Genomic DNA, 27401 nt, shown 5'->3' with positions numbered 1-27401 from the left:
ACCTAACAGTCCCACCTACCAAGAAGCTGCAATTTGGTTCGTTGCTATAAATAGTTAATGACTCCCTCACAAATTTTACACTTACACACACACACACACACACACACACACGATCTTCCATAGAGTCAACCAGAAGTTCTCCTACAGGAAGCTCGTGTCCCGCAGATGTGACCTGTGGCGAGAAACCCTCACTTGGTTTTAGTGACTCGTGTGCTGTCAAGTGTGATACTTGAACAAATTGGGTAACAGCTGATAAGACACTTCAGACAATCACACGTGGGTGACTCACAACTGCCTGTTTTCGGCACCCGGTCTTAGTGGAAACTGATGTCACCTGTCTTTAATTTCACCTTGATTACGAGTCCATGCCCACTCTTCTGCTAGGATACGCTCTTTCTCAGTTTGGGGCAGTGCCGCAGGACACGAAGACTGCTCACAAAGCCGGGGCTCGGCCTCTAGCCCCGTTCATTCCTTAAGTGGGTCAAAGCCGTAGTGGCATGGGGTTTAACCCCAACGAGTAATACCTACTTCTAACACCACATAAGCCAGTGTTTTTTTTTTTTTTCTTTTTTGGGCTGCACCTGTGGCATATAGCTCCTTCCAGGCTAGGGATCTAATAGGAGCTGCAGCTGCCGGCCTGCACCACAGCCACAACAATGCCACATCTGAGACAAGTCTGCGACCTATACCACAGCTCATGGCGACCCCAGATCCTTCACCCACTGAGTGAGGCCAGGGATCGAACCCGCAGCCTCGTGGATACTGGTCAGGTTCATTTCCATTTGAGCCATGATGGGAACTCAAAAAGCCGGTGATTTCAACTATAAAGGCAGAGTGAGCTCCTACTCCTACTCAGGACCTGGCTACCAAAAGACCGGAGAGGAGGGCTGTGGGCCACTGGCAGCTGTGCTCTGGGCTTGTCACGCCACCCCCAGGACTATCTGACCTCAGGGGGGTGACAGCAGGAGTCCAAGGGGTGAACAGGGCCAGTTGTAGTCAACCACACCGGGGCTGGGTCAGGGGAAGGTTCCAGATCACTAGGTACGATCAGCAAGCTGCAGTGGTGGCCTTCCTGCCAGGCACGAGGGAGAACAAGTGCCTGAGGGGAGAGAGATGCTGAGAGGCCGGGTTCTACAGGAAGACGCTGCCCTGAGCGACCACTCAGTCACCTCCTGTCATTCCCCTTCGTCCTCCTTGGGGTCCTTTTTTGTCCCCAGACACCCGTGCTCTGCCCTTCCTTGTATTAAGGGAAATACCCTTTTTAGACACACAAAAACTCAGGAACTTCCTCATGCTGCAGGTGTGGCCAAAAACAAACAAACAAACAAAAAAACCAAGACTACGCAACAGTTGAAGGTAGAGCTATAGCGTGATAGACAAGACAAAGCCTCAGCAAAGGAAAGCTACACTGACGGCGGCCCGATAAACTGAAGCGCCTACAGAACGGCATTAACCAAACAACTAGTAAGGCTGAATATATAAGCAGCAAGCAAAACAGCTTCAGAATAGAAAGCAAACACTGACAGGGGTACACACGACAAGGGGAATTTTCCCAAAGGTCAAAACAAGAGAAAAAGCTATAGATTTAACTAAGCTGCTTAACGAGCTGCACTAACAGACACAATATGCTTCATCGGTTTTAAGAAGGCACGTTTTAACATCTCTGAAATCTAATGTGACGTATATAGGCCACTGCCTTCGTATCTGTGAAGACGCCCGTCAGTGCCACGGGCACTACTCAAGTGCTGCTCCTTTTTTTGTTTGTCTTTTTAGGGCCACACCAGAGGCATATGGAGGGTCCCAGGCTAGGGGTCGAATCGGAGCTGTAGCCGCCGGCCTACGTCACAGCTCATGGCGATGCGGGATCCTTAACCCACTGAGTGAGGCCAGGGATCAAACCCCGCATTCTCACAGATGCTAGGCCAGTTCAGGTTCGTTAACTGCTGAGCCACGACGGGAACCCAACGAAGTGCTGCCCCGTGATGGTTCTGCTGAAAACACAACTTGAGAATCATCTGATGAAGAAATTACGGGCTGGTTATCGCTTCAAATCTTTCACTGATACCTTCCGGTTAAGATCGATAAAGTCTCACCATAAGAACCTGCAGAATTTGAAGACCCCGAGACAATCCAGGAGCACCCTTTGAGGAAAGAGTGTGTCACTGGGTCACCTGTGCCTTGAGCGGCAGAGAGGACACTGCTGTTCACGCCGCTTCTGCCAAAAACACAAACGCCTCCTCCCCACGGAGAGAGGCTGGGATTCTAAGTTTCAGGAACACCCTGACCGACTTACCTTGCTCATGTTTTACGTTCTGTACGTATGCAGTCAGTAAAGGTCACGTTAAAAAATCAATGCCTAAAGTTTAAATAACTCTTTCCATCAGTATAAATACAAAATTCTAAGTGAGAAGAAGTCACTCAGCCTGGTTTAATGGGTAGTTTTTTTTCCCTTGGAGGGACATAAAATGAAGATGTGTCTTACAAGTAACGCAGACACAGATTCAACCAGGTCACTGCAGCTGCACAGGAGACATTCCTCTTGGGAGGCACGGGAGGCATTTATGCGAACTGACCGCACACCGGCCACCAACCCAGCCTGACTAAATGTCCCAGGACTGGTGTGGTGGACACAGCGAGGTGGCCCTGCTGCACCAAGGCGCAAAACTGCATCCCCAGACTCTGTCACAGGCAGACGGCGAAACGACTGAGGCTCTGGCTGAGGGAGGCGTCCCACGAGATCCAAAGAGGGAAGCGATCCAGGGTCCCTGCGCCGCCTCGTGCCAGCCAGGACGTGGGAGGGGAGGATCCCTTCAACAGCCTCCCGGGCTCGGTCTCCGGCCTCCTGGGAACCGAGGCGCACCTGCAGCGGAGGGGCTTCTGGCTCTGGCTTGGGACCCCATCGTCACAGGGAGACACGCGGTTCTCCGTGGGTCCAGAGGTCACCGACGAGGGGTTCCACGGGTGACTCCGTCCTGGAGACCAGGCAGGAGCCGGGTCCTCCAGCCCCCCACTCCAGGGCTGTGGCGAGCAGCCCCGTTCTCCCTGACATCAGCCCGCCCTGCCCCCAACACGGGCTGCAAACGACCCCAAACACAGGCTGCTAAGAGAAAGGCCACCTTCCCGACCAGAGAGTAACGAAGTCAGAAATCAACACCAAACCAGTGACTAGAAAAACCCATTGGGAAACTAAGGAACAGTTCTAAACAAGGCCTTGGTCAAAGAAGACATGATGTAAATGAGAAAATTCTAAGAGAATGATGATCAGAAAACCACGTACCACCACTCGTATGCGCCAGCTCGAGGGAGCCATAGAAACTCACAACTTAGAACGCTTATCTTAGAAAAGAATTACGTTGAAAATAAGCTAAGCATTCGCCTTAAACAAAAATTACAAAAGTTACAACAGTTTCAAACCCAAAAGAGGAAATAACACAGAAGAGAAATTCATTTTAAAAAGGCAGAGTTCCTTTCATGGCTCAGCGATGAATGAACCCGACTAGGACCCATGAGGATTTGGGTCAGGTCCCTGGCCTCGCTCAGTGGGTTAAGGATCCAGAGTTGCTGTGAGCTGTGGTGTAGCTCCAATTCGACGCCTAGCCTGGGAACCTCTGTGCTGCCCTAAAAAGACAAAAAAAAAAAAAAAAAAAAGAATTCAGCCCGACAGAGAGATGACAGGTAAAAGCAGCCATAACTGAGAGCGAGAGCCGCCTGCACGTTTTTCTAGTACCGGCTTCGCTTTCACCCTGATGCGGGGCTGCACCCCCCCATCAGCCTTTGACTCACATACAAACCCCCTCTCGATGACTCATGTGCCAACCACAACTGTCACTGCTCCTGTTGGCGTCTGTTTTCCTGAAGGAAGCGGGGAAGGGCACCGCTTTATCACCCAGCAGGAGCACACCCGAGAGCCGAGGGCCTGGCCAGCCCCGAAGCCTTGTCGGCAGTGTCCCGGCTGAACCCATGGTTCCGGCTCATCCTCTCCGCCTGGTCTACGGGGATTCTCCACTGGCGATGCTGGAAGGTATTTGCCTCGAACAGGGCTCCTCAGCCCTACCTCTCGCCTATCACACCAGCACCTCTGGGCGTGAGGCCTAGGCCTCTGCATTTTAACAAGCTTCCCAATGATTTTATTGAACACTGCTAAGATGCAGCCATGCACGTGTAAGCCCTTACCTCGAATCATGAACGCAGTAAGTGCAGAGGCCATGTGACACAGGAGTTAGGAGCTAAGACCTGCAGCCAGACCATGCTTACCAGCTGTCTCTGCTGCTGACCACCAGCTGTGTGACCTTGAGCGACTCACCTGCCCTCTCTGTACCTCGGTGCTGTCCCTGCAATAGGACAGTATCTGCATCCACACCGCTATATGTCAAAACGCTCATCAACTTTAACGCTCTTCCTGAATTTTGCTGGAAATTCCAAAATAAATATCGCATCTTAAAGCAAATCAAGGCAAGAAGGATTTAAAGATCTTGAAAGACACAATTTCCCCTCAGTCATGATCAAGGACACCGCTTCTACCCTGGATCACTGCACCAGCAGCGTAAACAGCTTCTGACATCCAGCCTGGCTAAGCGACGCTCTTCACGGGCAGACGCTGTGGCTGGGGGTGGAGGGAGGAGCGCGAGCAGCTTCACAAGCGCACACGAACGAAAACCGTGCGAGGCCGTCCGGCCGGCAGCCCTGCCGAGGCTGATGAAGGCGGCCTCGAGACCCGAGACCCGAGACCCGAGGCGGCCCTCGCGCTCCCAGGCCTGCGCCCCGCTGAGCCCCCCGCGTCAGTCCTGGTGAAAACCTGCACACGGCTGCTGACGGCAGCTTTACCCGTAACTGCCCCCAACCTGGCAGCAGCTAAGACCTCCTTCGAGAGATGCACAGACGCACTGGAGGGCGCCTTCTCAGAGTCAGAAGGAAGCGAGGGTCGAGCCGAGAAGAGCCGGGGAGGAGCCCCAAACACGCCACCCGGTGAAAGCAGCCAGTGCGACCCCAGCCGCAGGACGCTCTGCAATCGGGAGGCAGGACGGGAAGAGGAGGGGTGTCCCGCTGCACAGCACGGGGAGCTCCCCCCGGTCGCGTACGAGGGAGGATGAGGTGAGAAAAAGGATGTGTGTCCGTGTACGACCGGGACCCCTGGCTGTACAGCAGAAACTGAGAGAACACTGGAAATCAACGCCAATGAAAAGTGAAAATCTTCAAAATCAATCCATCCATCCATATAATCATTTCCCATTACTCTGTACTTGGCTCTCTTCTATGACTTTAAAGAGCCTCCCCCCCCCCAAAAAAAAGGATGGGGGGGGGTCGCCAGAGGTTCAGGGGGAGGGGAGGGAGGAAGAGCTGAGCCCAGGGATTGCGCGGGCGGCCGATCGGTTGTGTGTGACACCGTGACAGTGGACAGTGGCATCACGCATGTGTCAGCACCCACGGAACTGCAAGGCATGCGCCTTACTGTCCCCTGTGGACCTGAGATGATCAAACTTACACACACACCCCGAAGTATCGGGTGTTAACAAGAGAAACCTGCTCTGGAGGGGACCACACGGCAACTCTACTATCCGCTCGGTTTTTATGCAAATCTAAAATGCCCTAAAAGTAAATCTATTAATTCTATTTCTAAAAAGAGGAAAGGACATCCAAAGCGTCCAAATAATTTTCTTCCAACAACTTTATGAACGTCAACTCTGGCAACTTCATCCGCCCTACCTTCCAACAAGTTCTTCTGAAGATCACGCGCAAGATGAAAGAGGCTGTCTATCAGATTTCCAACGAGATTTTCAACCACGATGTCAGAAAAACGTCACCTCAAATTTAAGATTCGATGTTCTTCTTTTCATTTAAATTATTTTCAAAACACTCTGCCTTTGAAAGCTTCATTAAGTTAGGAAGATGAAAACAGTTTTACAACCTGTTTGCTGAAGCCGCAGGAGAGTCCTGGCCAAAAAGGCACACAATCGGCATCGGTGAGCCTGTTCCCCAAAGAAATCCTCAGTGCCTTTGTCCATCTTTTTTCCGACTCATTTCACTAGTGCTGACGAATAGGGACACCACCTCAGCCATCAGCCTGAGTAGTGGTCCCGAGGCTTAAGAAAAGCAGCATGTCTCCTTCTGAGATACATCTTTCACTACCTCCTTTTTTTTGTTTTTTGGCTGTGCCCACAGCATGCAGAAGCTTCCGGGCCAGGGATCAAACTCGAGCCACTGCAGTGACAATGCCCAATCCTTAACCGCCTGGCCAAGGAACCCCCTTAACTATCTTTCAAAAAGAAATGGATGTTCGGGAGGGCTGTCATCGGTAGGCTGCCTTAATTGGTAGATTCATCACACTTAAACATGCTTAAAGAGCCAAAAAGGGGGGGGGAGAATGATGTCATCTCATCTCATCCATCTTGAACTGCAGTATCTTCGAGGGAATCTTGAATCGGATGTCTGATGACAAAATGGCCAATTAAATGTTCCGGAATCTCTCCTCGACTTCCCTTCCAACTGCAGATGTGGGAGCGATCACTAAAACGAGCCCATCAGGCCTCCTCCCCGCTTCCCACATGAGCCGCTTCCCACTGTCCTCAGAAGAGAGCCCAACCTCCTCCCGCACCTGAGCGGCCGTCCCCAGCCACGCAGAGTCCCTCGTCCTCGGACCTCGGCACAGAGGCGGCCCTTCCCATTGCCGCGTCTGAAGGACCCCCAGCGCCCTGCAAACCGCTTTCTCTAAGACTTCAGGGTTTCACGTGCCACTCGGCTGCATCAGGAGTGTGAGAGGTGGCTGGCAGGGCCCCTTAAAGCAGGAGCTCTGTAGAGGCCACCTCCGCTGGCCGGGGCTCCCGGCTCCGGCTCTTCGTGAGCTGTGTGATGCTGGACTCCTGTGCTTCACTCTTCTCATTTGAAAAATTTTAATTTTTTTTTTTTTTTTTTTGGTCTTTTTGTTGTTGTTGCTGCTATTTCTTGGGCCGCTCCCGCGGCATATGGAGGTTCCCAGGCTAGGGGTCGAATCGGAGCTGTAGCCACTGGCCTACGCCAGAGCCACAGCAACGCGGGACCCGAGCCGCATCTGCGACCTACACCACAGCTCACGGCAACGCCGGATCCTTAACCCACTGAGCAAGGGCAGGGACCGAACCCGCGACCTCATGGTTCCAAGTCGGATTCGTTAACCACTGTGCCACGACGGGAACTCCGAAAAATTTTAATTTTTAATTGTGGTTTAGAAAAAAAAAAAACATAAAATTTACCACTTAACCGTCGCGAGGCGCACAGCTGAACAGTGTTACATATATTCACACTCCAGAACGTTTTCTTCTCGTAAAGCCAGAGCTCTGTACCCAAGGAACACCAACTCCTTAATCCCCTCCCGCACACCCTGGGAACTGCCATTCCGTTTCTACCAACTTCTATGAGTTTCTATCAATCTGTCCACCTTTTTAATTTCTGGTCTTTTTAGGGCCACACCCAAAGCACATGGAGGTTCCCAGGCAATGGGTCGAATCGGAGCTGCAGCTGCCGGTCTACACCACAGCCACAGCAATGCAGGCTCTGAGCCATGTCTTCAACCTACACCACAGCTCATGGCAACGCCGGATCCTTTAACCCACTGAGCAAGGCCAGGGATCGAACCTGCGTCCTCATGGATACTAGCTGAGTTCTTAACCCACTGAGCCAAAACAGGAACTCCTGAATCTGTCCACTTTAGATACCGTGTATAAAAAGACTCATAACAGGAGTTCCCATGGTGGCTGTGGTGTAGACCGGCAGCTGCAGCTCCAATTTGACCCCTAGCCTGGGAACCTGCATATGCCACAGGTGCGGCCCTAAAAAAAAGCAAAAAAAAAAAAAAAAAAATCCTAACAATACTCGTCTTTTTTTTGCAACTTCCTCAAGGTCCCTCCATGCGATAGCACGTGACGGTTTCCCGTCTCAGGTAGAAAGACTCCACGGATGTCTATACCACACCTGCTCCATCCAGTCATCTGTCCACGGACACCGGGGCTGCTCCTCTCTCTCACCTCTTGTGAATAATACTGCAGTGAACCTGACTGCGCCGACATCTGCCCGAGGCTCGGTTTTCTCTTCTTTTAGATACACACACTGAGGTGGAACTGCTGGGTCACATGGTAATCTTATTTTTTAAAAAACCTCCTTACACAGAGTCCCCTGGTGGCTCGGCGGGCTAAAATCTGGTGTGGTCACTACCGTGGCACAGGTTCGATCACTGGCTTGGCAACTTCCACATGCCACAGATGTGGCGGGAAAAGAAAAGGAACCTCCGACTGTTTCACACGATGGTCGTACCATTTCCATTCCCACCAGCAGTGCACAAGGGCTGCAATTTCTACCTGGCTTTTCTCACCTTTAAATGGGATAACAGTAAACACGTGGTGAGACTGCTGTGCGTTGATATCATCGACTCACTGATGCATTATTTAGCTTTTCTCCTCCTACAAGAACACCGACTCGCACGGATAGGGTTCCTGTCTATCTTATTCGTCACTGGATTCCCACCACGAAGAAGTGTGACTGGCACACAGGAGGCGCTCAAAAATATGTGCCTTATCTCAGTCATCAGAATACAGGTTTTTCACAAAAGTTGCTCCAGGAATGACAAATGTTTGCTTACTTGTTAATTCTTTGCAGTTAAAAAAACTAGTTCATACAATTTCATGGACTTGGTGGATTCTTGAAAATATGGTCCAGCGCCAGCCCCCGTCGGGCAGCAAAGAAAACAAAGTTTGGGGGGGGGAGAGAGCATTTTTAGAAGGTTTCCATAATTTTGCGTCAAATAACTTTCACACCGAGGCTTCAATGACATGGGTGTCAGCAGTCTACACATGACGCAGTCTGATCCCACTCTTTTTTTTTTTTTTAGGGCCACACCGGTGGCATATGGAGTTTCCCTGGCTAGGGGTCCACCACCGGCCTACACCATGGCCACAGCAACACCAGATGCAAGCCGCGTCTACGACCTACACCACAGCTCATGATAACACCAGATCCTTAACCCGCTGAGCGAGGCTAAGGATCAAACCCACATCCTCATGGATGCTAGTCGGTTTCGTCTCTGCTGATCCCCAAAAGGAACCCCTGATCCCACTTTTTTCAATACAACGTCAATCCCGGTGAAGCGTCCCTACCTTTTTTTGTCGTTGTCTTTCACTGCTCCACTGAAAAAAAATTTAACCTCCTCGGCCCTCAACCCCAGGGGGCTTTGAAGCCCATGGCCTTGAAGGTGCTGTTCCCAAGTGTGACCCATCGCCGGCTCTGCTCTCTTCCCCTTGGGGCCCTGCACATACCGTCCTGTCCACTCTTCCCAGATTCCTCAGTTAACTCAGGATGAGTCCCCAGCAGAAGAGCCATCGCTCCTTACGCATCAGCAAAGCAAGAACCCACCCTGAGGAGAGGCCCTTCTGAGCCTCACAAACTTGAGTCTGGAGGGAGTGCTTCCAGGCAGGCTTTCAGGAAGGCTTACAGATCAGAGGGGGCCGAGGGGCAGGCCCCCCTCACCTTAAGTAATAACTGGGACTTCTTCCAAGACAGGTGTTTGGATTCTAAGTTTCTGGAGGACCCATCCCGGACCATACAAATAAGGGGAACCTGTCAAAGGCGTGATGTGTACTGATACCTACGACTCTGAAACACACACAAAAGAAGATGGGTTGACGGATACGAGACAAATGGACACACGTGATGGAGGACACACAGCAAAGCACGGATGACAGAATGAAGGAGGCGGGCCTACGTGCAGCTGCTGTGTAACTAATTCTTTGCTGTATACTCAAAATGTTTCATAATAAAATATTGAAAAGATTTTTGAACATTTGAAGTATTTAGAAAAAAAACTTTAGGAGTTCCCTGCTGGCTCAGCAGGTCAAAGACCTACTGCTGTCACTGCTGTGGCGCAGGTTCAATCCCCGGCCTGCGAACGTCCACATGCCGAGGATACAATCCCCCCAAAGAATAAAACAAAAGCTTGGACTACTGGACAACGCTACAGACTTCTACACCGTTTTAAATTCTCCCCAACTTCCTGTGTAAGGAATGCTTTACCCCCCAAAAAAACAATCCCTCTCATTATCTCCTGAAATATTACTAAGTATTTCCAGATAACCTGCACTGTATCTGCTCGTGAAAACCAGAGAGTCTGGGGTCATCTCCAAAACCAGCACGAATTTTCAGCCCTGGACTCCCCCTTGGGAGCTGGTACTACGGCGCCAGGGCCGAGGTGTGACCTCGGGAGCCAAGAACTGAGGCACACCCTGACAAAAACCATCACAGGAAAGCAATTTTTTCAGATTAACAAATATGGAGCAAGGATAACTTGCTAGCTCAAGAAACAAGGAGAACCCACACACCTACTGCTTCCCTCCTCTCTGCAGACGCCCAAGGGTGACCAGATGGCCCACAGGGACAGCTCCTTCCCGCCCACACAGCGAACAGACGTCAGGCTGGCAAGAGCCAGCCCTTACCGTGTCCCTGCGAGGGCCCTGCGCCCGTGCCACCGCAGGCAAGGGGCTGCCTGGTCGCAGGATCAGCACACAGACTGCAGGACTTTCTTTCGATGTTAATCAGCTTTGGACAAAAGAGCAAAGGTCTCTTGGTAAATAACGACAGACAAAAATTTAAACAAAACCCAGCCGACAGAAAAAAATTACAGAGGTACTTTGCGTGTGAAGAGAATGGGATGGGACACCCCCTACTCCTTTGAGCGGAAGCATACCTGCTACTTCACTCTTTTGAAAGAGTAAGGACGGGATGGTAGGACCCGGCTTCCCGATCCAGGACACCCGAGTCAACAAAGACAATTCCAGACAGATGGGCAGGGCCGGAATGCCTGAGCTCCAACGAGCCAAGCGGAGACGCCGACCCACAGTTGACAGAGGCACCAGACAGCCACAAAGGACACAGAGAATGTCCCTGAAACAAACAAGGACAAAGAGGGAGGGCGGAAAAAACTGCTGACTTTGGGGGGGTTTTTTGTTTTTTGTTTTGGCTTTTTGAGGGCCACACCGGAGGCATGAGGAAGTTCCCAGGCTGGGGGTCGAATCAGAGCTTCAGCTGCCGGCCTGCACCACAGCCAGAGCCACGCGGGATTCGAGCCACCTCTGTGACCTAGGCCACAGCTCACGGCAACACTGGGTCCCCGACCCAGTGGGCGAGGCCAGGGATCCAAGCCACAACCTCAAGGATACTAGTCGGTATCCTGCTGTGCCACAAAGAGGACTCCTTTTTTTTTTTTTAATGACTGAAAACTTCCCAAATTTGTGAAAAATCATAAACCTATGAAATTCAAGAAGCTGAGCACACTCCAAAGGATAAACCCAGAGATCTATCCCAAAACATATCTACGCTTTTGAAAGAGAAAGAAGTTTGAAATCAGCCAGAGATGCTGACAGCTCACCTACTGGAGAGAAACAATTCCAATTCCAATAACCGGACTTCTCATCAGAAACCCTCGTTTCTCACAGCCGGCGGGGGGAAAGCACGACCTCTCTCAAGGGAAGGGGGAAACAAAGTCAACCCTGAATTTCTGGATCTGGTGAAATTATCCGCCAAGAACAAAAGGAAAATTAAGAGGTTCTCGGATGAAGGAACGCGAAGAATCTGTCATCAGCAAACCTACCCTAAAAGAACAGCCAAAGAACTTCAAAGCCCAAGTTCTTTAAAAAGAGCTGACAAACGAAGGACTCTTGGAAGACAGGCAGACCTCGGAGACGCTGCAGGCTTGTCGGCAGGCCATTCAGCAGAGCGTGCACCGCCACGAGCAAAGGCACACGAGTTGTTCTGGTCACTGGAGCACACAGCAGTTAGGTTTACGCTGTACCACAGTCTATTAAGCGTGCAACAGCGTTATTCCTTAAAAAAAAAAAAAAAAGGAATTGTGAATTAAAAAATACTTTCTTGCTGAGAAATGCTAACCACCATCCGAGCCCACGGCGAGCTGCAGTCTCCGTGCGGGTGGAGGGTCTCGGCTGACGCTGAGGGCTGCCCACGGATCCCGAGGGAGGAGGTCACGGAGGCTGCGGCACGTTCCTCAAATGAGACAGTGAGGACGTTTGCTGCAGTGGCGGACGCGTCCTTTCACAGTTTCTCTGCAGCAGGCCAGGCTGTTTGATAGCATCTTATTGCAGAACTTCTTCCAAAAACTGGCTCCGATCCTCCCAAATCCTGCTGCGGCCTCATCAACTAAGTTTATGCGACATTCTAAATCCTTGGTTGTTGTCACTTCAACAATCTTCACAGCATCTTCACCAGGAGGAGACTCCACTTCAAGAAACCACTTGCTATGCTCACCTAGAAGAAGCGACTCCTGGACGTCTTTCGTGGCAGTGAGTTAAGGATCCGGCGTTGTCCGTCCGAACAGCAGCTCGGGTCACTGCTGTGGCGCAGGTGGGATCCCTGGCCCAGGAACTTCCCAGACCGCAGACCAAAAAAGCACCTCCCTCATCCGCCCTGGTTTTATCATGAGATTGCAGCCCTTCGGTCACATGCGTCTTCAGGGTTCACTTCCAGTTCTCTTGCGGATGCCTCACATCTGAGTTACTTCCAGCACTGAAGCTCGCCGTGTGGGTTAGAACCAGCGCCTTCCAATTCCCTTAGTGTTGATATTCTCACCCCTTCCCGTGAATCACGAATGTCCTTGCCGTTTTGGTTTTTTGTTTGTTTGTTTGTTTGTTTTTCTTTATAGGGTCACACCTGTGGCATATGGAAGTTCCCGGGCTAGGTGCTGAATCAGAGCTACAACTGCCAGCCTCCATCACAGCCACAGCCACGCCGGATGCGAGCCACATCCTCCACGTATGCCACTGAGCAAGCCTAGGGATCCCACCCACAGCATCACAGGTACTCATCAGGTTCTCCATCCACTGGCCCACAATGGAAACTCCATGACCATTTCTTTTTTTTTTTTTTTTTTCTTTTGTCTTTTTTGTTGTTGCTATTTCTTGGGCCACTCCCGCGGCATATGGAGGTTCCCAGGCTAGGGGTTGAATCGGAGCTGTAGCCACCGGCCTACACCAGAGCCACAGCAACACGGGATCCGAGCCGCGTCTGCAACCCACACCACAGCTCAGGGCAACGCCGGATCGTTAACCCACTGAGCAAGGGCAACCTCATGGTTCCTAGTCGAATTCGTTAACCACTGTGCCACGACGGGAACTCCCTCCATGAACATTTCTGATGGCATCTAGAAGGGTGAAGCCTTTCCAGAAGGTTCTCAATGGACTTTGCTCAGATCCATTAGAGGAATCACTATCTACGGCAACTACAAACTTTAAAAAAATCTATTTCTTAAATAGTAAGACTTGAAATGACTCCCTGATCCACGGGCTGCTAATGGATGTTCTGTGAGCAGCGTGAACACGTTAAACTCCTTGTCCGTCTCCGCCGGACTCGTGAGGGACCAGACAAGCTTCGAATGCTCAGTAAGCCATGCTGTCCATGCACGTGCTGTCCATCCAGCTCTGGTGGCCACTAACAGAGCACAGGCAGAGTAGACTCAGCCCAACTCTTAAGGGACCCAGGATTTTCCGATGGCAAATAAATAAACAAGCACCAGCTTCAGCTTAAAGTCAGCAGCTGAATTCGCCCCAACGAGAAGGTCCGTCTGTCCTTTGAAGCCGGGCGTTGACCTCTCCTGTTTGGCCATGAAAGTTCTAGACGGCATCTTCTTCCGACATGAGGCTGTTCTGTCTGCCCTGACCATCAGCCCGCTTCCCTGTCGGAGCCACATCTTCTAAGCAACCGGCTTCGGCTTCTCCCTCAGCACTTCCTGCTCCACCCTGCACTTTCATGCGATGGAGAATTTGCTTCCCTTCAACCTCGTGAACCAACCTCTGCCGGCCTCGGTTCCCAGACCAAGCACTGAACCTGCGCCACAGTGGTGAAAGCACTGAATCCTAACCACTAGACCACCAGGGAGCTCCCTTTCTCACTTCTCTTTTTCCCCCCTTGGGGCACCGACTTGATGTGATGTGGGATCTCGTCTGCTAGCGTCACACTTTTCTTCCGCAGCTTCCTCGCCTCTCTCAGCCCCTACAGAACTGAACGGGGAGGGGGCCTCACTCCGAATCGGGCTGAAGGGGATGTCCTGGCCGGTTTGCTCTTCTGTCCAGACAACTACACTTTCTCCGTCTCAGCAGTACGGCTGTCTCACCTCATCATTCGCGTGCTCACTGGAGCCGCGCTTGTCATGCCCTTCTAGAACCTTCCCTCCACATTCACGGTTTGGCTGACTGTGGCGCGAGAGGCCTAGCTTTTGGGTTTCCTCAGAACTCATTTTGTAAAAAACGCAGAATCTGCAAAGTATAATAGAGTGAATAACGGACAATAAAACAAGGTCTGCCTGCCTGAGAAAAGAAAGAGCGACAGAGAGGTTGAAAATGTGGTTAAGCCCTATGCACCTTCCTTCTCTTGGGTTTTCTAAATTCCGTTTGGTTGTGGAGACACGATGGGAACCCTGATGCAGTTCGCAGCGGATGTAGAGGAAAGAGTTAAGAAAATGACATTATAAACCGGGGAAGGCGAGGGACATAAAGAGAGCTAAGGTTTCTGTGTTTCTTTGGGGAGGATGTCTTCGAATGGGTAAAACGATGACACCGGCGGACGTAATTCCACATTTTTCCTGCGTAAAACAAGTCCCTACACGCACCCACGTCCACACGCTCCCCCGGAGCGACCACTCAAAAGCTACGCTAGAGGACCCAGTCAAGGACAATACGGCCGTGTCAAAGCCAAGTTCCAACAAATGTTCAGGTGGGATGGGCTGGCGTCTGGGGTTAAGAGTGGCAAACCGTGGCATCTGGAGTGCAGGAGCAGTGAGACCTGCTGTACAGCACCGGGAACTGTATCTCGTCACTTGTGACGCAAGATGATGCAGGACACGGTGAGAAAAAGAACGTACATATTCGCGTGACTGGGTCCCTTCGCCGTCCGGCAGAAGCTGACAGAACCCTGCAGACCAACCATGACGGAAAAAATCAAAATAGTTTTTAAAAAGGAGACGAAAAATTTTAAATGTTCAAGTAACTCACAGGAAAAAGTAAGAAAAATGAAAAGCAGAACAAACAAAACAAAATGAAAAGGCAAACGTAAGCCCTAAAATATCAGTGATTTCTTATATACCAAGTTTTTTTAATGACCCAACTACATGCTATCTGCAAGAAACTCACTTCAAATACAACAGCACAGGGTTCTTTGCTGACCTAGTAGCTAGGGATTTGGTGGTGTCACCGCTGTGGCGCAGGCTGAAGCCCTGCCCTGGGGACTGCCGCGTGCTCTGGGCTCAGCCAAAATAAACGCAACGGTATATGCAGGGTGAAAATAAAGACTGGAAAAAGACGTATTATGCAAACATGCATCACAAGAAAGCACAAATGGGCTACACGACGAACCTGTGTCATGGGCTTCAGAGCAAAGAAAACGATCCTACCCAGACACGTTACATAAAAGGGCCGATCCATCCAGAAAACCCAACGACCCTGGATATCTATGCACAAAACATGCCAAATAACGTGGCTACAACACGAGAACGAAAAGGACAGGTAATTCAGCAACTCGAGCTGGAGAACATAATGCCCTTCTGTCAGCAAGGGGACAGCCAGCCAGACGTCAGCGAGGCTGAGACGAGCTCTCCGGCATCATCAGCCACCAAGAGCCGACGTGCACGTTACGGCAGGAACACAGAAACCCCCTCTGCCAGGCCCACAGAACGCTGCACAAGGCTGAATCCGGCCCCAAAGGCATCACGTCCCAACCCCAGGACGTGCCAACGTCACCTTTTACGACACGAGGGGCCTGTCTGTATGATTACGGATTTTGAGACGGCACGCTTACATTGGGCCGTCGGGATGGGGGCACCAGATGCCAGGAAAGTGTCCTGAAAGGGGGGCAGGGGAGACCTGACGCAGAATTAGGACAGCGAGATGCCAGGCTCCTGGCCCCGAAGGTGGAGCAGAGGAGAAGTCGTGAGGCCGCGATGATGCTCTAGAAACGGGGGACAGAGTCTCCCCCAGAGCTTGGAGGGAGCACGGCCCAGCCACCGCTACTGTCTGGCTCCGTGAAACCGATTCCAGACACCTGCCCTCCAGAGCCCGACGCCAATCGATGTGTGTTGTTTCAAGCCACAAAGTCTGGGGCACTGCGTTACAGCAGCCACAGGAGACACACACAGGTTCTGGTCCCCAACGGGTGGGGGTGACCTTGGAACTGAAGGACGGAAGAGGTCAAGACGGCCTTGGACCGACAGACAGACTGCTGGGAGGGATGTGGGCCTTGGAGACCCTGCCTCTGACGACCCGGCAGCGCCGAGGAGCTGAGCCGCCAGGGCCTTCGCCGCGGTGTGTGCACCCGAACCACACTCAAGGGTGGACCTCGCGGAAGCCTCGGCGACGGCTCAGAAAGACGGGGTACCTGGGGTTGGAAATCTCACTCGCTGGTAGGAAGGGCAGCTGGACTGCCTCCTACAATCGGCCGGAAAGCGCCACGTGGAAAGAATGAACGTCAACATGCGAATATGACGCGATTTCCAAGCCATGTGGTGAAGGTGCAGCCGGTTTCGTGCTGCTCAGGTAAAAAGCGAGAGAAGAAAGATAAACGGAAGGAAAAATGCTTTCACAAAAAGCAGGCAGGACTTCTTCTTGGTGGAGTGTTTTGGGGTTTTTTTTTTTGGTCTTTTGTCTTTTTAGGGCCACACCTGTGGTATGTGGAGGTTCCCAGGCTAGGGGTCAAATCAGAGCTACAGCTGCCGGTCTACACCACAGCCAAAGCAACGCCAGATCCGAGCCGCGTCTGCGACTTACACCTCAGCTCACGGCAACGCCAGCTGCCAGTCTACACCACAGCCAAAGCAACGCCAGATCCGAGCTGCGTCTGCGACCTATACACCTCAACTCACGGCAACGCCAGATCCTTAACTCATGGGGTGAGGCCAGGGATTGAACCCGCACCCTCATGGTTCCTAGTCGGATTAGTTTCTGCTGCGCCATGACGGGAACTCTTTTTCTTTCTGTCTTCTGGGAAGGAATCAGGACTTCATGATGTGGAAAATTCTCTGCTTAAGCAGACTGCTAAAGACAATAAGCAACATGTGCTCTACAGAGAAAGCCAAGGTGAGGTTGGCTGAAGTCTTACTGATGCTTTGGAAGAAATTAAAGAACAGTGTATGTATTCACACAGAAGGTTCTTTGAAGCCATTAAGCCTGTCACGCATTAATCTCTTCAACCACCTCAGCAGGAGCCAGGAATAGAGATGAGACGACACAGGAAGGACCTATGAAGGCCTCTCTTGGCTAGCAGCGTGGATCCCTGCAAGAGAGACAGGAGTTCTCCGGCAGGGCAGCAGGTTAAGGACCAGCATGGTCGTCACTGCTGTGGCTCAGGTCATCGCTGAGGTACCAGTTCGATTCCTGGGCCTGGGAACTTCTGCGTGCTGTGGGAACAGCCAAAAAAGAAAAAAACAAACAAAATAGACCACAGGTTTCTGAGAAGGTTATACCAGGAGAAACACAGCCAGCTGGGTATGAAAAAGAGAGAATAAAAGGAAAGAAAGCTGTCAGGCTCCAACAATTCTACAGACAGGAAAAGAGGCTGATAAAACTTGGCTGCAAACACGTGCTAACCTCGAGAAAAAGGAACGAGGCCTGTGTGGACGGAGCGCTGAGCCACAGAGGATTCCTCCCAGGCCCTGAAACTCAAACGCCTTCCTTGCTTGGCCGGACTCTGAAGTTGCCTGGAGGCAGCGACTGCTGCGCCCGCTCCCTTCCTTTCCCTCCCTCGGCTACACCTGCGAGCCTCTGGCGGCACCAGCACAGGTGACGTATTTTCAAACTGTGCAGAGCCACAGATGCAGAATAAGTCAGTAACAGAAAGATAACAGGAAAGTCACCCAACACCAAAAAACTAAACACGTTTCTAATGAAGCCACAGGATAAATAGGAAGGTCCCAAGGGAAATGCAAAAACATTCACTGAACTGAGTGAAAATGAAAATACGGCATATCAAAACTTGCAGGGCACTAAGGCAGTTCTAAAAGGGAAATTTAGAGCACTAAATGGTTTATATTAGAAAGGAGGAAAGGCATCAATTAAATAATCTAAGTTTTCCTCTCAAAAACTTTAAAGAAGAGTAAAATAAACCTAAAGCAAGCAGAAAGAAGAAATTAAACGGCAGAATCAATGACATTGAAAACAATGACGAAGAGTTCAAATAGCTGCACCGTCCACCAGACTTCCAGAAAGAGAGAGAAATATCCATGAAACAAAAAGTTGGTTCTTTCAAAAGAAAAAGGACTACCCTCTAACATGATAAAAAGAGAAAAGAAAAGTTACCAATATGATGAATGAAACGAGACCACAACATCAACAGAATACTGCAAACAACTAAGATAAAACGCACCAATTCCTTTAAGGGCAAAACTACTACCACTCACCCAGAATGATGCAGATAATTCATAAACATATAACAACTAAGGAAATTGAATTTGCAAGTTAAAACTCCCAAAGGCATATACACTTTTTCACTGAAGGACTGTACTAAACATTTGAAGAAGAATTAACACCAATTCTACATTAACTCTTCCAGAAAATAGAAGGGGGAGCATTTCCCATCTCACGTCATGAAGTCAGTTTTATCCTAATACCAAAATGAGACAACGACAGTACAAAGTAAATTACTACTCAGTATCTCTCATGACTATTGGTCTAAAAATTGTTACACAGAGATCTCAAGGAAGAAATAAAAGTACCCCTATTTGCAGGCTACATGGTAACTTACATAGAAAAATCTTACGAAACATAACAGAACACCCCCCCCAACACTCACAAGTGAGTTCAACACAACGGCAGAATACAAGATCAGAATAAAAAAAGTCATTGTTTCTGTATACGAGCAGTGAACACCCAAAGACCAAAGTTTAAAATGTAACACCATCCCTCAAAAAAAAAAAAAAAAAAAAAAAAAACACCACAAACCAAAAACCCCCAAACCAACGACAAAAAACAAACAGAAAAACTGCCTGGGTATAAATCTAATAAAACATGTACAGGACTTGCACACTGAAAGATACAAAAAACTAACGAATGAAACTTAAAAGCGAAATAAGCAGACATACCATGTTCATGGATTGGAAGACTCACCATAGCAAAGATGCCGTTTCTCCTCAAATTAGTGAACAAGTTTAATGTGATTCCTACCAAAAATCCCAGCGAAGTTCTCACAGATATGTATGACGAAGATTATTCTCAACCTTATATGGCAAATCGAAGGAACTGGAATAATCTGGAAAAAGGCTTAAGTTGGAGGAATCACTCAGAACATAGATGTCCGAAGAGCCTACACTCATGCAGCCCAACTGATCTGGGACAAGAACAACAGCAATTCGGCAGAGGACGACAGTCTTTCTGATAAACAGTCTAGAATAACTGATGTCCACATGCAAGATAATGAACTTTGACCTAACCTTTACACTTTACATAAAAATTAAGTCCAGGGGTTCCCATTGTGGCTCAGCGGTTTAACGACCCCGAATAGCACCCGTGAGGTTGTGGATTCGATCCTTGGCCTCGCTCAGCGGGTTAAGGATCCAGGGTTGCCGTGAGCTGTGGTGGAGGTCACAGACATGGCTAGGGCCCCGTGTGGCTATGGCCGTGGTGGAGGCCGGCGGCTACAGCTCTGATTCGACCCCTAGCCTGGGAACCTCATATGCCATGGGTATGGCCCTGAAAAGACAAAAGAAAAAAAAATTTAGTTCAAATGAATCATAGATTTAAATATCAAATGTAAAACTAAAAATTTTTTATTAGCCTATTGTTGATTTACAATGTCGTGCCAATTTCTGCTATAAAGTGATTCAGTCATACATATGTGTGTGTATATATATACATATGCATTTTTTTTTTTTTTAACAACAAGACTTTTAGAAGACAATGTAAGAGAAAAGCTTTGGGAGCTAGGGCTTAATAAAAAGTTCTTAGACATGATAACAAAAGCAATAACCATTTTTTAAAAATCATTTTTAAATGATTTTTTAAAAACTGAACTTCATCATCACTAAAAACTTTTGCTCTGCAGAAAGCTCTGATAAGAGGATAAAAGGGGAGTTCCCGTCATGGTGCAGTGGTTAACGAATCCGACTAGGAACCATGAGGTGGCAGGTTCGGTCCCTGGCTGTGCTTAGTGGGTTAAGGATCTGGCATTGCCGTAAGCTGTGGTGTAGGTCGCAGATGCGGCTCGGATCCTTCATGGCTGTGGCTCTGGCGTAGGCTGGCAGCTACAGCTCCAATTCAACCCCTAGCCTGGGAACCTCCATATGCCGCCAGAGCGGCCCTAGAAATGCAAAAAGACAAAAAAAAAAAAAAAAGAGGATAAAAGGTAAGCTACAGACTGGGAGAAAATACCTGTAAGCCACATGTCTGATAAGAGACTCATACCTAGAATTTACAAAGAACTCCCAAAAGTCAACAGTATAAAGCAAACAAACCAATTAGAAAATGTGAGAAAAAGAATGTGTGTGTGTGTCTATATATATATATATATATATGAATGACTGGGTCACTTTGCTGTAGAGCAGAAACTGAGAGAACACTGTTAATCAACTATAATAGAAAAATAAAAATCTTTTTTAAAAAAGAAAAAAGAAAATGGGCACAACAGGAGTTCCTGTATGGCTCAGTGGGTTAACTGATCTGGTTGTCACTGTGGCTCAGGTTAGATCCCTGGCCTGGGAACTTCTACAAGCTGCAGGCATGACCAAAAAAAAAAAAAGAGAGAGAGAGAGAAAGAAAGAAAAGAAAAAAGAAAATGGGAAAACACATGAAAAAAACATTTCACCAAAGAGGATATACAGATAGCAAGTAAGTAGAAGAGACAGTCAACAGCATTAAAAATATATACTAAACAAGCTAAAATGAAAAACAGTGGAGTTCCCATCATGGCTCAGTGGTTAATGCATCCAACGAGGAACCATGAGGTTGTGGGTTCGATCCCTGGCCTCGCTCAGTGGGTTAAGGATCTGGCGTTGCCATGAGCTGTGGTGTAGGTTGCAGACGCGGCTCGGATCCCACCTTTCTGTGGCTGTGGCGAAGGCCAGTGGCTGCAGCCCCAATTAGACCCCTAGCCTGGGATCCTCCATGTGCCGCAGGTGTGGCCCTAGAAAATCAAAAAAAAAAAAAAAAAGGACAAAGAAATAGTGACAAGGAGTTCCTAACGTGGCCCAATGGGGCCGGTGGTGGGAGGCAGGTTCCATCCCCTGCCCAGCACAGTGGGTTATGGATCTGGCATTGCTGCAGCTGTGGTATAGGTGGCAACTGTGGCTTGGATCTGATCCTTGGCCCACAGGCCATGAGGTGGCCAAAAAAGAAAAAAAAAGTGACCATACCAAAGGCCAGTCAGGGTAGAGAATCTGGATCTCTCCTACATGGCTAGTGGGAATGTAAACTGTCACAGCCATCTGGAAAAGTCTGGCAATCTCTTACCATATGACCCAGCACTACCCCCAAAGAAATGAAAATTTACGTCCACACAAAAACTTGTACACAAATGTTCAGAGCAACTTTAGCTGTAATACCTAAAAACTGGGAACCACCAGGGTCCTATAAGAGGCGGAGGAATAAACTGTGGTTCATCCCTACCATGGAATATGACTTAGAAATAAACACCAATCAACGACTCATAACACGACTCTGGACGGATCTTAAGAGCATTATGCTGAGTGGGTTTAAAAAAAAAAAAAAAAAAAAAGGCCAAACTCAAAAGGTTACATACGGGATCATTTCATTTCTGTAACACTTTTGAAATAACAATATAATAGAGATGGAAGACAGAAGAGTCATAAGCCTGCAGGATGGTTGTGGGTGAACAGCAGCTTGATTACAAAAGGGTAGCAGGAGAGAGCTCGCGGTGGCAGAACAGTTCTGTATCCTGATTGCAGCAGGAGGGACAGGAGTCTGCACCCATGATAAGACGATGCAGACGTGGTACCCGCGTCAATCGCCTGCTTCTGACACCGCACCCTACGGGTAGGTGAGATGCAGCCAAGCAGAGGAAATGGGGGGAGAGCCTGAGACATCTTTCTACAACCTTCTGTGAATTCACAATTACTCCAAAAGTAAAAGGGGGTTTTTTTGTTTTTTTTGTTTTTTGTCTTTTTAGGGCTGCACCCGCGGCATGTGGAGGTTCCCAGGTTAGGGGCTGAATCAGAGCTGCAGCCACTGACCTATGCCACAGCCACAGCCACGAGGGTTCTGAGCCCCATCTGCGACCTACACCACAGCTCACGGCAACACCGGATCCCCAACCCACTGAGCAAGGCCAGGAATCAAACCTGCGTCCTTGTTGATGCTAGTCAGGTTCATTAACTGCTGAGCCACGGTGGGAACTCCCAAAAGTAAAAGTTTTTTTTAAAGTGACATAACCTAAGGGGAAAACCAAGGCATTTTCCATATCCTTGGGACCAGAGAGAAGGAACTGGTACAGCCCTGATCTCCTGGCACACGGGTCCTGCGAGCCATCCCAGAAGACTGGCAGGGGGACGGAGAAGAGCCTTTGGCTCCAGAGCAGAGGACTGGGAGGGCTCATCACAGCCCCTGAACGAGGTGGGGTCAGAGCACCAGTGAAACACCAGCCAGACTTTCAAGGGCAGAACTGCCAAGGTCCACAGTCATGGAAGGAACATCAGGGCTCGCTCATTCTAAAGACGTGCCCCCAGACGGGAGCGCGCAGCTAACACCTAAGCATCCCCTCTGTGCAGCGTGACGCCGGGGCCTGGCTCCCCCACCCACTTCCCCGTCAGGGACGGTATCCACCCACCTGGAGGCCGCGTCAACCTGCTACCATCTAGGGGAGACGCAGCCCAGACATGAGTTACTATCAAGCTCTTAATCCGGACCACTCCACAATATACCATGATAATTCATTATAGCAAAGAAATGTTTCACATTTGGGGGTGATGGTTAATTTTTATTCGACAACACGGCGAATATGAGAAAGGCACATTTTGTAAAGTAGTTCTGCACACCACGCAGGCTGGCCTGCTCAAAACAGTCCATGAATCAGTAAGTTAGCATGAACCAAACATTTGCTGGTGGCCTTTTCTGATACGCATGTAATTTTCTCCCTTGTGATTTGAAGCAAACAAAAGTAAGTGGGGATATTTCACTTCCCCACTTATACGGAGATGAGGTACGAATACACAAATTCATTCTCCGGAACTGCAAGGGCGGCTCGGGCATATAACAGCAGCAGTCAAGTCATCGAAACCTGTGAATGGGGCAAATACTGTCTTTTCAGTTTCCACGCAGGTAAGTCTCATTCATTAACAACTCTGCCCCCAGGCCCTCATTTTTAAATGATTTTTCTAACACACTAAAAGCCAAAACACACGTTCATGCAGAAGACGCAAAGAGGAAGCAACAGAAAAAGCAGTTACAACCACAGAGGTAACCACAGTTAACATTTCAGGTTCTTCTTTCCAGGACACAGGACATGTCTGTGCACCAAGACACAGACAGAGCAAAGGAAACATCGAAGAATTTCAATGGGATGATATTAATATTCACGTTACAGACGCTGACGGCACAGGCAGCTTGGAATCCAGGTTGCACACGTGTGGCCTGGTCCATTTTCAGTGCCACTTACTTTCTCACAAGTCTCAGCTCACTGTACGACTTCTCTTGACCCCACGATCTAGCACCTGGTAAAACGCCATGCTGCCCTTTCAAAAAAACTGTGTAAAGACATGATCAATAAAGACAAAATCAAATCTCCTATCATAGGACCAAGACATGCCTTTCATATCCAAACAAAGTTTCTTAAGTCACGATATATCTCAGTCCTTAGTTTTGGTTTTGTTTTTTTGTGTTTTTTTTTTTTTTTGGCTTTTTAGGGCTGAGTTCTAGGCTTGTGGAGGTTCCCAGGCTAGGGGTCGAATCGGAGCTACAGCTGCTGGCCTACGCCAGAGCCATAGCAACGCCAGATCCGAGCCGCATCTGCAACCTACACCACAGCTCACGGCAACGCCAGATCCTTAACCCACTGAGCAAGGCTAGGGATTAAACCCGCAACCTCATGGTTCCTATTCGGATTGGTTAACCACTGAGCCAGGACAGGAACTCCATTCTTCTTAGCTTATTTAAAATGAAAACTCGGGAGTTCCTGTCCTGGCTCAGCAGTAACAAACCCGACTAGGAACCATGAAAACGCAGGTTTGATCCCTGGCCTTGAGCTGTGCTGTAGGTTGCAGATGTGGCTCGGTTCCCGCGGTGTGGTGGCTGTGGCGTAGACCAGCAGCTGCAGCTCTGATTTGACCCCTATGACCCCTAGCCTGAGAACCTCTGTATGCCGCAGGTGCGGCCCTAAAAAGACAGACAGACAGACGGAAAACTCACTCCCAAAAGACTGCACTGCACCCATTAAAGCAAAAACTGTTCTAACAGCGAGATCTAACAGAGAAAGAACGACTGGCTTTCACACATCCACTTAATCTCAGATGCTTAAATTTACCTCAATTTTCAAACCCCCACACTTAAATTACAAAAACCACCATGAGCCAGCGCTGTTTCACAGTCCCGGGGGAGTAAACAGTCAGTGTCAAGTCAGATAAAGGCGGGCACCTTCCGGAACATGAGAGGGCAATGCCCTTGACTTCAATTCACCTCCCTGCTCCCTGAGCCACGCCCTCTTTCACCTTTCACCTTTGTCCTTCCTACCCACCCCTTCCCATCAGTCGGGAAACGTGTCCGCCTCTCTCCAACCCCATCCCCTTCCAACAACTACCTTCCTTCAGAGCCATCACGCCGTCGCTCTTCTCCTCCCATAAATCACACAGAGAGTAGTCTGCACGTTCTCTCTGCTTCTTAAAGACAGAGATTATCTGAAAATTATTAATAAGCTTGAGTCACTGAAGCTCAAATAACAACAGTGCGGTATTGGTACAAAAACAGGCAAAAAAGATCAATGGGGAGTTCCCGTCATGGCGCAGTGGTTAACGGATCCGACTGGGAACCATGAGGATGCAGGTTCGATCCCTGGCCTCGCTCAGTGGGTTAAGGATCCGGTGTTGCCGTGAGCTGTGGTGTAGGTGGCAGACACAGCTCGGATCTGGCGTTTCTGTGGCTGTGGTGTCGGCCGGCAGCTACAGCTCCAACTGGACCCCTAGCCTGGGAACTTCCATATACCGCCGGTGCAGCCCTCAAACAAAACAAAGCAGGATGAATACGCTAAATCCAAGAGCTAAAGCCTTTCAACTCAAGAGTAGGAAAGGGTGACTCGTCATGACCCCAGATGTAGCTGCTACACCTTCTTGGTGAGGCCACCTGAGAACAAGCAACAAAAGGAAAAAGGTAAAGTGGACTTGGTCGAACAAGAGCTTTCGTGTATTAGAGGACGTTACCCAGACAGTGAGGAGACGACCCACAGCGCGGGAGGAAGTATCTGCACATCACCTGTCTAAGGAAGACGTAAAGAGCCGGCAACCCAAAGACGGCCCAAGTGAAAAACACACAGGACTGGAGGGGACATTTCTCTAAGAAGATACACAAATACCCCAAACCACACGTGAGTCACTAGGACACGCAACGACGAACCACGGTGAGGCTGTACTTCATGCCACGGAGGATGGTTATGACGACATGTTTCAAGGGTGCTCGTGACAAGCGTTGGAAGGAGGCGGAGACACTGCAACGCTCGCACGTTGCGGCTGGGAACGTACACGAGCTCAGCCGCTCTGCAACAGGCTCGAGCGGTTTCCCGACGGTGGAACACAGAATCACCCTGGAGCCAGCCCAGGAGAACGTCCGCAGGTAGCCAAACAGACACCTGTACGCGAGCGTCCAGGGAGCACTATTCACGGGTCCAAGTGGCCATCAACCAACACAAGGATGATGCGGCTGTGGTACAGCCGCAAAATGGAATGTCATTCAGGAAAAAAAAAAAAAAAAAAAAACGCAAAAAGAAAACCAGTACCAATACCTGCCACCACACAGAGGGACACGGGAAACGTGAAATGCTAGGCAGAAGAAGGCAGCTCCAAAGGACCACAAACGGCAGCGTTCCATTTCTGTTCAATGTCCAAAAAAAGGCCAATCCATGGAGCCGGAAAGCAGACTCGCGGTGGCAGGGCTGGAGCAAGGACCGACTGCAAACAGGACGGAGGGACCTCGTCTGAGCGATGGAGACGTACCTTCTACAAGTGACTGGGCGGTGGCCGCACGACTCTGAGTCTCCTGAAAAGTCACTGAATTGTACACCTCAGGTGGGTGAATGTTATGGGATATAAACTGGACCTCAATAAACATACGTTTTTCAGTCAGCCTCTTTTGATTTGGAGTCTACTCTGCCATCGCGTGCCTGTTTTTCATTTGCCCTTAGTATCCCCACACGAACCAGAAAAAACCACAACGTGTGGCATACAACGGTGACTCCTGCACTTTTTCCAAAGCAACCATTAGCCTGTCCTATACGGAATAAAGTGTCTAATACTAAGAAAGTCTGAATTTGGAGTTCCCGTCATGGCGCAGTGGAAACAAATCTGACTAGGAACCATGAGGTTGCAGGTTCGATCCCTGGCCTCGCTCAGTGGGTGAAGGATCTGGTGCTGCCGTGAGCTGTGGTGCAGGTCGCAGACGAGGCTCGGATCCCATGTTGCTGTGGCTGTGGTGTAGGCTGGCAGCTGTAGCTCCGATTAGAGCCCTAGCCTGGGAATTTCCATATGCCTTGAGTGTGGCCCTTAAAAAAAAAAAGAAAGAAAGAAAGGTCTGAATTTGGAGTTCTCTTGTGGCACAACAGCTCAAGCATCTGGCATTGTTAATGCAGTGGCTCAGATTCGATCCCTGGCACAGGAACTTCCACATGCCACAGGTGCGGCCAAAACAAATACATAAAGTTTGCATTTTAAGAGAAAGCAGGACAATTTAGTATTATTTATGCCATGGTGTCCAACAAGATGAGTCCAATGAACTGCCTGCAGAAATCGCCCTGTGAGAAACACTGTCCAAACGTAGGCCCACATCACTAAGAACCTTGCAAAAAACTCAAGGCAGAGAAAATTCATGCTGAAAACACTTTGTAAAAAAGAAAAAAAAAAAAAAAAAAAAAAAGGAATCTGTCTCCAAACAAAAGTCCCTTTGAAACGTTCATCGCTAGGTGGCTCAGATCGTCCACGGAGTCACTGGCTGACAGACTGCACCTCCGGCAGAGGGGGTGTTCCTCCTGTCCTGCTGGTTCTTGTCCCTCCGTCCCTCCCTCTGTTTTTAAACTTGTGTGGCCACAGCGTGCAGCAGCTCGACATGGGATCTCCGTTCCCAGCCAGGGACCAAACCCTGGCCACGGCGGCCAAAGCGCTAACCACCAACCAGGAGGCCCCGAGGGAACGCCCAAGAGGGTGTGTGTTGTCAAAGGCAGCAGATCTGTGACTGGCTCCCGCC

At 49.5% G+C, this 27401-nt stretch overlaps 2 protein-coding genes across 6 annotated transcripts in view; both read right to left on the bottom strand.

The window, feature by feature from the left end:
* EIF2AK1 (eukaryotic translation initiation factor 2 alpha kinase 1) overlaps window positions 1–27401 on the bottom strand; it is a 293498-nt gene that overhangs the window by 144069 nt on the left and 122028 nt on the right. The gene's annotated exons all lie outside the window — the stretch shown is intronic.
* Window positions 1–27401, bottom strand: part of CYTH3 (cytohesin 3) — a 101691-nt gene that overhangs the window by 36785 nt on the left and 37505 nt on the right. The window contains exon 2 of one of the 5 annotated variants that reach the window (XM_085016552.1): window positions 11609–11841. The exons of the other annotated variants lie outside the window; for them this stretch is intronic. The gene's annotated coding sequence lies outside the window, so the exon portion shown is untranslated. The remainder of the gene's footprint in view (window positions 1–11608; window positions 11842–27401) is intronic. 5 annotated transcript variants of the gene reach the window in all.

Source organism: Sus scrofa, chromosome 3 (assembly GCF_054392235.1).
Source record: "Sus scrofa isolate SSC_HxYL_T2T_F1_AM1 chromosome 3, Sscrofa_HxYL_maternal_Yorkshire_Landrace_v2.0, whole genome shotgun sequence".
Taxonomy (NCBI): domain Eukaryota; kingdom Metazoa; phylum Chordata; class Mammalia; order Artiodactyla; family Suidae; genus Sus; species Sus scrofa.
Note: the sequence above shows the minus strand (reverse complement) of the source record. Positions and strands in the feature narration are given on the sequence as shown.